The 14,646-nt window shown below is 40.7% G+C and overlaps 1 long non-coding RNA gene across 3 annotated transcripts in view; it reads left to right on the top strand.

The window, feature by feature from the left end:
- The window catches only part of LOC310766460, a 132,800-nt gene that overhangs the window by 78,437 nt on the left and 39,717 nt on the right, over positions 1 to 14,646 (top strand). For all 3 annotated transcript variants that reach the window (XR_014550165.1, XR_014550166.1, XR_014550167.1), the window contains exon 3: positions 11,605 to 11,666. This is a non-coding gene — a long non-coding RNA (uncharacterized lncRNA). The remainder of the gene's footprint in view (positions 1 to 11,604; positions 11,667 to 14,646) is intronic.

Raw genomic sequence — 14,646 nt, 5'->3', positions numbered from 1 at the left:
AATGGGGAGACTACATAAGCTACCCTGAACTCCCTAGAGAAAGGTGGAAAATAAATAAATGTAATTAATATTTTTAATTATTATTTTTTTTAAAATCCACAATAATTGTTAGATTCACTGAGACAACTCCATCCCATGTTGTTGTTCACCAAAAGGTGAGCACAAAAAACCACCTTAATGATTTACAGATCTTATTTTCCAGGAAATTTTATTCCTGATTACAGTTCTGGGAACTGATCTTTCTTCTTTCTTAACATGCTGAGAATGCACACTCAGCCATCATCAAAGGCACATCCTTTATGTACTGTAAACCCTGTAAACTCTATTGACTGACTTATGCTGATTTCTTGATAACAGTAGGGAAGAGAATCCTGTTGCCTTCCCCCTCATATCTAAAAAGCAACCAGGCTTGCGGTGTCTAAATTGTTTGTGATCAACTGTCTGCTTTTAAGTAAGAGGACTCATTAGAATGGATGTTGAAAGCAATCCATATTTAGTTTGGAACTTGTATGTTCAGTTCTTATTCCTTACTTGAGAAGAGCTTACAGGCAAACTGTAACATGCTATGTCTCTCAGTACAATAATGTTTCCCCAAAGCCAACAGCAACAAAAAGAAAAAGGTGCTAAAATAATTCCTCCTTGTGGCATTTGGCTACATCAGATTTCGTTTTGCAGAATCTGCTTTGAACCTTCAAAACTGTGTTTTGCTCATAGCTATGTCAACATCATCTCTGAGTTCCAAAAGACAGAGAACCTGACACTATTACCCTTCTGGAAATTGACATTAAATTGTCATTGATATCTGCTGGAAAGAGGGAAAGAAAGCAAATCATAGTAGAAGGACTTTAAACAACAACAGATAGGAATCTATGTAAAATCTCTGCCGCCATTTGTATTGTGTAACAACAGAAGGGCAGGCTTTCCACCCAAACAACTAACTAACTAACTAACTAACTAACTAACTAACTAACTAACTAACTAAAAATCTGCAGCCATGTGAGCAGCTAAGGGCGCAGCTCCATGTGACATACAAATAAGGGTAAAAAACACAAAAAGAGCTGTTTTCTTTTATTTGCATTTTTGTTATAGAGATTTAGAATGTGGTCTCCCTCAGTTCAGAAATTGATGCTCCTTTATTAGATGAGCCCCAGTACACACCCACACACCTCAGATCTGGCTGATAAATGGATTCTCTGCTGCTAGACAACCTTTCCTGTTGGTTCCTAAATGACTTTACTCTTGTGAGGTGTGGCGAGACTGGTGGCAGGGAGGACTTTGTGGAGACAGGAGATGTTTTCTTGACCTCATCCTTAGGGTCTGGGCACTGAGAAGCATAGCATGAGAAAGGATGTTTATGAAGTTTATAACATTATGCACGGAGTGAAGAAAGTGGACAGAGAAGTTTTTCTATCTGTCATCCTACTAGAACTCAGATTCTTCCAGTGAAATTACTTGGCCATAGATTCAGAACAATCTTTACATAACAGATGGTTAGCTTAAAGGAATTTGCTGCCACAAAATGTGACGATGACTATTAGCTCAGATGGCTTTAAAACTGGATTAGATAAATCAATAAGGATAAAGTCTGACTCCTAGTCATGATGGCTGTATGGAAGTGTTCCAGTTAGGATTCCCCTCTGTCCCAGTTGCTGGAGAGCAGCAGTGGGAGCAGGCTCTTGCCCTCATGTGCTGCTTGTGAGTTTCCCAGAGACATCTAGCTGGCCGCTATGGGAAAGAGCATGGACCTTTGGTTTGATCCAGCAGGGCTCTTCTTCTGTTGTTACAGTGAAGTCATTTTCAACAGCTGCCCTTACAGTTGAAGTGATGATGTGATAAGTAGAACTTCTATATCTGGTTTGTCATGGTGAGCAGCTGAGTCCCAAGATGGACCCTATATCTCATCAATCTTGCCAGAGATATGCTTTACAAGCTAGGTTGGCTCTACCATACCAGAAGACTATGTAGCTAGTTAAACCAGGACAGTTAAAGAGACATCCCTTATCTAGAATAAATATGTGTAGATGTTTGGGCTCTTATGCTGCTTCCAGCATGGTTCACTTGCCATGCAAACTGAGCATTTCTACAACTTTTCAGGGAGTTCTAAAGTAGACTCTCCACTCCTGCAGTGTTTCTGTCATCCTGCGCATGGTATAAAAATTGTTTTACCAACAGATGTCATTACTGAATATGTGGACTTATAACATGATTGCCTATCACTCTAAATAACTTTTTACATGAAGGCTAGCTGCAACCAGGATTTCAACCACCCAACAATGGAAAACCTTGAAAAATCTACATTTGTCTTTGTGGTATAAAAATTTAGGGATTTTTGCTATTACAGAAAAAAATGACATATAAATTGTGTCTCCAAGAGGATGGAAAACCCAGAGTACTTTTACATTATCTGGTGGCATTTTATTTATTATGCTTCAGACTTAGCTGTTCAACATTCACCGTCTACACCAACTCAAGAAATATGGGTGTTTTGATTTATATTTGTGTGTTACCACATGTTCCTCTTATTATTTTTTGCTTCTTTCTTACCTTACTTTGTAAGTGGTACCCTGCTACTGCACCTTTGAGTTAGCAGTGGCCATTATGTCACACACACACACACACACACACAGAGAGAGAGAGAGAGAGAGAGAGAGAGAGAGGCAACCCCTGATTTGCATGGGGGTCGCGTTCCTGGCGGAACGTGCATAAGACCGCCCTACCTTGTTCTGCCTCACCCCTGTTTTGCCCTGTTCCGCCCCCATTATGCCCAACTGGTGTTTCTTGAGTACAAACAAGGCACACAGATTACTTCTCTTTACATAGCCTTCCCCTACCAAACCCCACCTCATTTTGGGGGTGTGGGGTGTTTTTTGTTTTGAACATCTATTACATGAGAGTTTGAAAGCTCTCCAGGCACATTTGGATACATTAGTGCAGTCCTGGAGTAGCTGAAGTCTTTTTTGGCTATGTGCCTCACAAAGCACCCTAGGCAAAGAAGCAAATTTCCAGAAAGGCATGGCTTGTCATGTTACATTGCTCCACTGATGAAACTCAGATCCTCTAGGGATAGAAATATTTGTCTTGGCTAAAATGAGATAAAACTTTACCTCAGCTTACCACAGAATAAGATAAAAGGTGTTTGGATTTGTTCGCCTGGCCTCTGTACCCACTCAGTATGTGTCAGTGTCACACATTTTGAACTGAACCAATTTCTTATCTATTTTGAAAGGGAAAACCTAAGCATACCGGAAGACTTATAAGCAGAAGCAACAAAACTTAGCAGGCCATCAATAAGTATCACAGTTGCTGTAAATTAGGGGGGTGTTTTGAGGTAGTATAATGGGGTAATCAGTGTTTACAAATGGCATTAGTTTCCGCAGTTCTCACCAAGAGTTTGGATAACTGTTTATATTTGCATAGCTCAGTTGATTAGAGTGTGGTGCTGATAATGCCAAGGTCATGGGTTTGATCCCCTAGGGGTGCATATTCCTGCATTGCAGGGGGTTGGACTAGATGATCCATGGGATCCCTTCCCTTCCAACTCTATGATCCTATGATATTGGTGTGTGTTTCCCTGCTTAAGAACAGTGAGGATTTCTAACGGGGAATGACTGGCTTTTGTCATTACCATTTACTCTGCATCCAGTGCATTCCTAACACTGGTTTTTGAAGCCATGTACAGTGGTACCTCTAGATGCGAACAGGATCCGTTCCAGAGCCCTGTCCACATCTAGAAGCAAACGTAACCAGCGACGGCACGTCTGTGCACATGCGCGTCACTTTTCGCCACTTCTGCGCATGTGTGTGATGTCATTTTGAGCATCTATGCATGCTCAAGCAGCGAAACCCAGAAGTAACACGCTCCGTTACTTCCGGGTTGCCGTGGAGCGCAACTCGAATGCGCTCATCCTGAAGCACATTCAACCCGAGGTATGACTGTATAGCCACAATCTATATGTATCCTGTTGTTTCTGGAAAAATATTGCCGTTTGATGCATTATCCCTCAAACCAGCTTTAATCTGAACTGAAAGCCGAAGGCACAGTGCTTGCACATGCACAAATGACAACTTAATGAATAGGAGTTCCAGGGAGTGTTGCATCCCTGCCTGCTCTCCACCCATTGGCATGGACAGACAGTGGGTGACTTAGAAACACATCAGACCTTACCAATGTTTATAACAATATGCAAATGTGACTTGAAATGCACCCCTCCCCCAAGATCTTACTGTGCTTTAAGCTGGTAATGTGTATATAGTCATAGTTTTCTTGGGGTGGGAAAGTTCACTGGAAGGCACCTCCAGATGACCTGTTTATTGAGGATTCATCCTGATACGTTTCCAGGGAAATAGTCGTTGGCTATTTAATAAGTGTTCATTCTCATTTGTTTGCAGGGACGTTAGATGATGTTGTGTCAAAGCAAGTGTTCCCCCACACTTCCCTCATAACTTTTTTTTTTAATTGCAAAATGCCTAATCTTTTGGGGAAGCAGATTTCTTTTGCTGGAGCACCAAATGAACTACGGTTGCACAACCTGAATTTGTCAATGTGTGATTGAACCTTGCGTGAAAATAGTGGCTGTCTGGAAGTACCTATAATATCTTCATAACATTTAGTTACAAATATACAGCAGCAGCACATCTGCTGGTTTTGCATCATATTCCCAGAACCGCCCTTCCATTCACCCTGCTTTTTAAGGAACTAACAGGAAAATCACAGCTCTCTGTTCTCCAAATGGAAACTGAAATCTGGCTCTGTATTATTTCTTTGCCTTCTTCTTAGCTAGAGGGATGTCATGTTCTTCAAACTTTGATGTTAATCGTATACCAGCAGCTAGACAGAGATGCCTAGTTATCACGAGGAAGCTGCCATTGGTTACTTATAATTAAGGAAGCATTAAGTGATCATCCTGGACTTTGAGTGAGCCATCAGGCTAGGAAAGGTTGTTCTCCCAGTATCTGCAAGGATATATCGAGTGGCTTTTTTGAAGTGTTTTCTGCTTTGATCCTGAGTTTTAAACTGCACGAATATCCTGTATTAATGTGCACACTATTTTCAAGGACATCTGCTTAGAAACACGATGATCAGCCATTTTCCTCCACCAGGGGATCATTTAAGTATTACTATATTTGTGGTGAAATTGAGGACAAGAATTGCTTACGTCTTTGTCCTGCGACAGATTTATATTGGAGCAGGGAACCTATTTCAGCCTGAAAGCCACATTCCACCATAGGCAACCTTCCATGAGCCATACACTGTGGACTATATCCTCTATTCAGCCTAGCAAGAGGTATTGTCACAGTTCAATAATACATTACAGCAAGGTAAAGTCAGTAGAAGACAACACAGAGCAGGGGAGGGAGAGGTAGTCCAGGCAGAGTCCTGAGGGCCAAACAGAGGCAAAAAACATACCTAAGGCATAAATAAAATTTGAACCTAAAACGTAAATTAAACTGTGTTGCAGAAACTAACAGGCATGGCAAGAATCACACAATAATTACTCTCTTCAAAGTACAGCAGAAATGTCACGACACCAAAAAAATAAACAGCTATGAGTTCTACAGAGTAGTATAATTAGATGGAGGCATTACAACATTCATTTTCTTACTAACATGCAGTACAAAATCAAACCATTCTGATCCAATCTATCCCTCTTTTTAGTCCCCCAAGCCAATTTTATTTGTCAATTTTTCAACCAAGACTATATCTCAAACCTTTTGATTCAAATATTCTTTTATAGCTCCTTCCAAAAAAAAGGGTAATCACATTTCTGTAGCATTTAGAACATGCCTGGACAATGTCTGACCCACTAAGCCATATGGAGCCCAGCAGTCTTGTGTGGCTTGCCTGGTGCTGACAATTTCACTGTTCCACCATTACTAGAAGGCAAGTGAAACATTTACTAGGCCATCATATGTATCCTGGTGATAATTTTGGGTTTGCTGGGTCACACATTGTGGATGATTGCTTTAAAAGCCAATAAAATGTACCACCAACTCACAGGGCACAAAATTTGCTTCCCTTGAATTCAGGAAAGTTTTGTGAAACTGGAACAGTCGAAGCTCCCTCATGTATTTATATAGGTCATATGAAACTGATTTTGAAGTAGGTGACTGATGACTGATAGATACAGATTACTGGCTTGCATTATATAGTCCAGAAAGCATACATGACCATTCCCAGCTGTGGCTCCAACATTGGGTAAAAGCATCTGCCACATTAAATTACATTACAAAGGAAAGAATAAAGGAGTCCCTTCCATGTTCTTTTACCCAGAAAAAACAACAACCAAGAAACTTTAAAAGCCTGAGGATTTTTTTGTCTTGTTTTTATAAATATTGATTCATCTGATTGCTCTCTACCTTCCAGGAAACAGGGGGTAAACATAGTGCAAACTCATTCTGGTATGCTCAGTGACTTCCAATTCCTGCTTTTTAGAAGAATCCATTATGAACTTCACTGGGGCAGTAATTGGATTTCTTTAAATATTCCCCAGAATCCCACATCTAGAGATTTATTTATTTTTACAGATAGATGCACTAGAACCACACTAATTACTGAACAAGATTCCTTGATACAGACGGCTTACTGTTTTTTCCAGTGGCAGCGATTGTAGCTTGGCATGGCTGTGGGGGAAATGGGGAGGGCAAGGGTCCTCACCTACATGACTGCCAGTGGCACTAACAGCATTGGCCACTTGGGGTCTTCTGCGTCAAATCGCCAAAAAATGAACTTCAGATTGGCCAGTTGTGGCTGGTTCAGTGGACGTGGTTTAGGGAGACAGAACTGGGGGAGCTAATCTTCTCTCAGATACATCTCTATAGTATAAATTCCAGCTGCGCTGTGAGTGAGCGGCACAGTTGGAAATGGATGCCACCCCCCCACCCCCCATATCTCTTGGCTGCGCCTGAAAGTAGGCAGACAGTTCTGTAGCACAACCTTGCTGTGGAATTAATTGGTCGCCATATTCAGGGCCAGGGAGGACTTTGCTTGCAGGCAAATGGGGCATGTCTGGAGGTTTTGCCTATCTCATATTAACAGTCACAGCTTTTGACAGGAAATGCATTCAGTTGGATCCTTAGTCAAAACTAGAACCTATTTTTTACTTCGCTAAAGGGGTCCATGGGAAAAGTTTTGTCTGATTAGTTGTAGTTTCTGGGTCACCTTCAAAGGTAGTCCCACATAGAGCGCATTTCAGAAGTCCAAGCAAGAGATAATTAGAGCATGCACCACTCTGGCAAGACAGTCCGCGGGCAGGTAGGGTCTCAGCCTGTGTACCAGATGCATACCAGCTGCCCTGGACACAGAATTGACCTGTGCCTCCATGGACAGCTGTGAGTCCAAAATGACTCCCAGGCTGCACACCTGGTCCTTCAGGGGCACAGTTACTCCATTCAGGACCAGGGAGTCCTCCACACCTGCCCGCCTCCTGACCCCCCAAAACAGTACTTCTGTCTTGTCAGGATTCAACCTCAATCTGTTAGCTGCCATATATTTCAAATATGATAAATATATAATTTCTTACTGTGCAAGAAGGTAAAATGAAGCCAAGACATTCCAATCACCTTTTTACTTTCTATGCCTATGCAACATGCACTGGACCTGATTTTAATTAGCCACTGAATGTCTTCTTAAAAGATATTCATCTCTCTCTCATGTAATCTTTTCAATTACTTAAAAGTTTAAGGTAGAAATTTTCCGTAGGTATATTTTACTACACAAGCCTACCATGGAAATTTACTCATGTTAGTCAAAATCTTGAATTCTCATTCTTTTCTAGGATTAGCAAATATGGCAAACTTGCTTCATAAATATCCTAGAAACAAAATTTTGCCTTGAAAAGGGTTTTTAATAGTCACACCCAGTTCTTGGGGTCAGATTAGGATAAGGACCAGCTGGTTAAGCCTACACTTTAGGCATGTGTAATATTTGTTAAATCTGTATGCCAAGAAATCTGATAACAATGGATGCCATGCATATCTCAGCTTGTTTTTAAAGGAGATTGTGCTATAAAGTGTTTTCTGCGCATATTGCTTTAAAGTTCTAATAGTCTCTTACATAACATAGGGGAATAATATATATAATGGTGTTTAATAGTAGTTATATACAAGACTGCAGTATAGTATCTTTAACTTTTGTATTAATATAATTCTTACCCATAAATAAACATCATTATTGAAAGACCTAATGTGATCTGCCCATCAACATCAGTCGTGCAAACTGTTGAGGGTCCTGCACAGCAATAAATTGTAGAAACCAATCTTCACATATGTATATCAACATCTTACATAAGGGAGTGCACTGAAAAAATAATAAATCAGTGTCATGCCTAATTCTTTCCCCTGGATTTCACATTTACACGGGTTTCCTTGAATGAGATGACAAATGGCCCATGAGGAAACCATGGAGTTCCAAAGGAGTCCTAAGCTCTTGATTAGATAATTGTGCCTTCAAGGTATATTGAAGCACTTGGTTCAGAGATAGCAGGGCTTACTCCAGCACCTAGGAGCTCAGTTTGGCTCTGGCTGTTGTAAGAGGAAGTTGGCTGCCTTGATGATGTCTATACCCATCAGACTGTGTCTGACTAATGGGTCTTCCCTACTGATCAGCTTCCTCATCTTTCCCTTCAGATTTCTGCTATATTTTTCAAGTACAAACCCCTAACAAACCCCAGTCTAGGATCTGAATGTTGCCAATATACGTTAGTGGTTAAGGTGTCAAACTAGGGCTGAGGAGACCCAGATTCTAATGAATCTCACTGAGTGATCTTTGGCCAGTGACTCTTTCTCAGACAAACCCCCACCACAGGGTTGTTGTGAATATTAAACCAGGGGCAGGGTAAAAACCTTGTATGCCTCCTTGAGCTCCTTGATGGATGGAAGGAAGGAGATAAGTGGAGTAAATAAATAAACCATTGTTTCGCAAAGTGGGTGATACTGCCCGCTAGGGGTGCTGGAACGATCCAGAGGGGTGGTAGTAGCCTCGGGTGCAATTGGGGGCATTGAATAAAAATAAGGGGATAGTGGAAGCATAAAGAAATACGGTAAGTGAAGAGAAGAAAATTTTGAAAAACCATTCATACATGTTTCATCTGTTGTGTGATGACGCTTATCGCCAGGTTGAGTGCCATTGCAGGACGGTGACAACGCCTCCCTTGGCTCTGGAGGCGAGGGGTTTTCCTGGGCTTGGGTGAACCCCTTTCAGCTTCATCGGGAAGTGGAACACAGCTTAAAGAAGGTAGATTACCAGGGGGTGCTGAGTACCTTTTTTATGAAAAGGGGCAGTAGGCCAAATAAGTTTGGGAACCCCTGAGACAAACCATCTGATAGATCTTCTTTTTTCTCTCAATCAGACTGGGACCCAGTATTTTTGGAGAAGTAGTGTTTGGAGGATTTTTGCTCTAAAACCTATTTAGATTGGAAGTTTGTCATCATACTTGCCATGAGAGGCTGCACACAGAAGAAGCATAGGCATGGTGTTTCTAGGTGAGTTTCTAGGCATGAGTTTCTAGGTGACTTTCTAGGCATGGTGCAGCTATACACAGCGGAAAACAAAACAAATGATATTAGCAATAACCTTTGAAGCAGTTTGAATAGCAGTTCCAAGAGAATTCTAGGAAACCCAGGGACAATATACAAAGGACATCTAGTGGTCTATCTATTCTAGCCCGGACAGGTGGCTTATATGGAATGCTGCAAGATATTAAGATATAATAGGAACCAAATACTAATGTAATGCTCCATGTAAGATTTAAATTATGGGTGAACTATTGCTCTATTTCAGGCTAATAGTTTGATCCAATGCACATACATTCACACATATGATTTATCTTAAGGAACCTTATGTTAGAGCAGGGATGGGGACGCTCAAGGATGGGGAATCTCAGACTCATAGTGCAAATGTGACTTTCTAGGCCTCTCTATTTGGCCCCTGAGATTATGCCTGCCACTGTGTTAGATTATAGCTATGACTCCTGATCTGTGCTGTAATCCCATGCATGTCCCACCATGGGCCCATCATGGTGCCTTTTTGCTTGTTTATCTTCCTTTAGCCATGCAGTAGTAGACCTATTGATACATGTGTGAGGATGTAACATTTGGCTGAATTTATGGAAGATAAGGAACCATGGGCATAATCCAATCCAGGCTGAAGGGCTATGAGGGGCAAAGAAATTACTCTAGGGGATTTTACCTGGAAGGGAACAAGGCCTAGACACTGCTTTACCTGCAGCACATTTGCAAAGCTAAGTAGGGAACGTCTGGTATGGTTTCAAACTGGAGGGAGAAACCACATTTTAAGATTACTGCATTGCAGACGGTTGAAGAGTTGACACTCGGGGTCCCTTCCAACTCTACAATTCTGTGATTCTAAGCCTCCTGTCTGGAAGCATCCATTGTAGGGGCTCATCCACACTTTAGCTTGTGCTGCACAGGTCAGAGTGGCTTTCCCCTTGCCACTCCCTTCCAAGGGAAAATCCGTTCTTTAGCGATAGAGCAGAACAAATGGCAATCTGGGGAAAACTCAAATTGCTGTTTGCTCCAACTGAGAGCTAAAATGTGCTTTTCCCTGGAGAGAAACAGCAGGACACTAGGAAATGTGAATAAGCCCTGAGTTGGTTTACAGAACCAGCACAACCAAATATTAAAGCTTTGTCCTGAACTGTGCTACCTAGATTGGATTGCTTCCCCATAACAAACTCCTTGCAGGTGGAAACAGTTGTGCCAAAGGACGACTTCTTCTTCTTCTTCTTCTTCTTCTTCTTCTTCTTCTTCTTCTTCTTCTTTGTGAGTCAACATTCAAACACACAATGTTTTCCTTGAGGACACAGTCCAGGAAAAATTAACATATTGATCCTGCTGTAAAAATGGATTGCACTGAGAAGTGATCCAGGAATGACACTGTATTATTGGACCCAGACCCTTTTCAATGACTATATTTAGAAGCTTGAAGAGTTTGATCTTGAACATTCAATTGTCCAGAGTTCCATGAGGATTGACTGATAAATTTAATAACAGGAGCAGCACCTTGCCAGCTGGCAACTATATGGGCAAGACTTTTATGCAACTTTTTGGATATCCAACCCATATGTACAGTCACTTTTCAGAAACTTTATTGAAAGTTTGCATCCTGAGTAGACTTTGCTGTTTATATTATCTGACATCCACATATTCCAAAAGCTTTTCAATATGGAGCAACCTGAGGATATTTTAAAGAGAACTAAGATAATAGGATATCTGATCCAAAACATTTAACATGTGGGAAAGCTCTCTCTCCCCACCCCCTTCCTTTTTAAAGAGAAAATGCAGTTCAGTCACATAAAGCCATGATACCTATAAAAACTTCCACATAAGTGCAGATTTAGCAGTATAAATGGTCAACTTTAAAGTGCAGTTAGGACTAACATTTTCTCCCTTGGCTTCGTTTCAGAGCCTCCACATGAAGGTTTATGAACACAAAACACAGAAGGAAGATTGTGTTTGATTACACTGACTGTTAAATGTGGCCTCTTAAAAAAGCTGAACTTCTCAACTTGATTATTTTTTAAAAGATACTTCAATAGACTTGAACATTCTGTTTGTACTCTCCCCCCCCCCCTTTCCCTTGTGCAGGATTTTGCATCAAACAGATTCTGGAGATTGAAAAAAGAAACTTGGTTCAGCTGTTCAGAACTGTAAGTGAAGAGTTATATACTGTATATCTATAATGTCTGTTGAATAGTGAAGTATTTGTGATATGTCTTCAGGAAGATGTCCATATTTTACAGTAGAGCCAGAATTGTTTTAAAAATAGCAGTTGAGCTTAGTTACCTTTAGTCACATTACCCAGCATCAATTTTTGTATGTAAGATTTTCCTATTGTTCCTAAATAGTAAAGGTAAAGGGACCCCTGACCATTAGGTCCAGTCATGACCGACTCTGGGGTTGTGGCACTCATCTCGCTTTATTGGCCAAGGGAGCCGGCGTATGGCTTTTGGGTCATGTGGCCAGCATGACTAAGCCACTTCTGGCAAACCAGAGCAGCGCACGGAAACGCCGTTTACCTTCCTGCCGGAGCGGTACCTATTTATCTACTTGCACTTTGAGGTGATTTCGAACTGCTAGGTGGGCAGGAGCAGGGACCGAGCAACAGGAGCTCACCCCGTTGCGGGGATTCGAACCGCCAACCTTCTGATCGGCAAGTCCTAGACTCTGTGGTTTAACCCACAGCACCGCCCGCGTCCCAGCGGGTGTCCCTAAATGTAACAAATATAATCACCGCCAAGTTCAATGGCTTTAAAGAGGATTGGATGAATGAATGGATAATAAAGTTATCAATGGCTACTAGCCACAATGTTGCTGGAAATTCCAAGTGAGGAGAGTGTTGTTGCGTCCATGTCCTGGTTGGATTAGATGGGCCTTTGGCCTGATCCAGCAGTGCCATTTTTAAGGTTTAAGGATTTATTTTCTATAGCTCGGCAGCTTTCCCAGTTCAATAGTTATTTTAATAGTAAAATACAGGTATCGGCAGATGTTTTTCCATTGCTTTGTTAAGATGGCTATTTTGAAGGTAAAACTAGGGGTGAGAAGCAATAGCACACTATGGAAGGCTCATCCTTCTGAGCTATTCCTGATTTGGGGGGAGAGAGGAGAAATACTTGGATCATGCCTGTGTTAATCCAAGATGAGCAGGAGGAGAGCTATCTCATATCTTCAATAGCTCCTCTGTCTCTTACCTCAGCACAATACTGAATTCCAGTGGGAAAATGACATTCCTTGCTCTTGCCTTTCATTAGTTAGTTTGAGGCAGGAATTATTTTTTAAAACAGGTTTGTCTCACATGTGAATCATGTTTTTGGGCAGACCTTTGAGTGACCTTGGGTACTAATGACGGCTACTTTAGGCAGTACTCAATTACGGTGGTTGTGGGTAGCCAACAGGATGCTAAACCTAAGAAATGGTCTTGTAGGGTTTGTTATGCATATACCTACCCATGCATATACTTACATTCTGCTTTCTTTTTATTTTTCATTCCCATTAAAGAGAAAGTACCAATTTCCCAGAAGAAATGGAACATTAGCTTCTTATTTAATAACAGCTGAAAGCTATCTTTTTTTTCTTAATGTTGGGACATTTTCTCTGGAAGACATGTTTGCAGTACAAAATGATTCCACTCTACCTCTTACGGCACCATTAACAATTTACTGTCATTTCTTTAACATACTGTTAATGTTGAACTCGGTATAATCTCTAGTACTCTTTTATATGCTGTCTGCTGGCGACTGTAGCAGACCTTATGGCTCCAACATCTATTTTCCCTAAGAAAAAGTCACAGCTACTTTAACCAAGCCCAAGTAAAACACAGTTATGAAATATGACTTTTGTCAAATAAAGTATACTAACTAGTATCCATCTGGATCCCAGAGTGAACAAGAGAGAGAGAAGTGTTTTATTTGTCATAGTGTTAATCAACATTAATTTGCTATACTTTGGCCGTTATTCCAATTAAGCTTCTGTAATGCTAAAACATTACTGCTACTATTATGTTCTAGATTAGAATCTTAAGTAATTATTATGTTTTACTTTAAGCCTACCCTTAAAGACAATAGATAATTAAATTTAGCAGCACATGAGAATTGAAAACCATGAGTTTGGTTTCATTTTCATTCAACTTCTTGTTTCTAATATTTCAGGTATTTTTGTAATCATATTGTTTTCAAATGCATTTCTGCTCATGCAGAAGTTTGTATTATTTTGAAATGACAGACCCTGCAGCCTGTAGAGAAAGTACCTCTCTGGCTGCATTTGGCTCATTTGTTGTCCATTCCTGGTGCTTGTTTAAAGGTGTTTGAGAGCTGATTTAAAAGCTGTTAAGCATCAGCCTAGTGATGGGTGAACTCTCCTCCGCTTGATTAGGTATTGATTTGGTCTTTATAAGTTTTTTTGGTTAGCATTCAGAAATGGATTGTAGTTCTTTCTCAGTTTGTAACGTTGGCTCATACATGCAGAATTACACACAGGCACATTATTGTATTGTTCCCTTGGTTTCATTTGCCTTGCACTCATCCCACTCATTTGCCATAGCAGGGAGCTACCTGGAAGCTCAGCCACCCTACCTCCAGACAAATACACTTCCAAAATAAAGAGTGCTTTAGAGATGGCTGGGTACCAACACACATACACACTGCAAGAAACAAACAAAAGAAATGACCCCAATCTTATTTAAAGCATTTGTATCCTGCTCTTCAGTTTTAAAAAAGTTCCCAGAGGAGCTTACAAAGGTTAATAATAAGACAGCAGAGAAAATAGTCATCAAATAAAAGACTGCTTGGTTAATTGGTCTGGGTCATGAGTTTTATTGAAAGTTATGTGTTAGCTAATGTTACAAATGTCAATACACACTACCCAAAAAGCATGTGGCTTTGAGGGTCCTAGCCTATAGAATGCTGACTGTTCATGCATTCTGAGTTAGAGAAGAGCTTCATGGAGAAATGGCACTTGATTATACAGTATAGGTAAGCATTACAAGCTCAATGATTTTTCTTGTAGCATATTTTGTAATTTGTTATTTCACCTTTCTTTTGGAATGGTCTGAAAGCAGACCATCATATTCATCTGCATGCTATTAAAGTGATTTCCACAACATTTTACTTTTGTTTTAGACTTTCCACTGTG

Source organism: Podarcis filfolensis, assembly GCF_964270895.1.
Source record: "Podarcis filfolensis genome assembly, chromosome: 7".
In the NCBI taxonomy this organism is placed as follows: Eukaryota; Metazoa; Chordata; class Lepidosauria; order Squamata; family Lacertidae; genus Podarcis; species Podarcis filfolensis.
The sequence above is the reverse complement of the archived record's forward strand: the minus strand, read 5'-3'. Positions and strand labels throughout refer to the sequence as shown.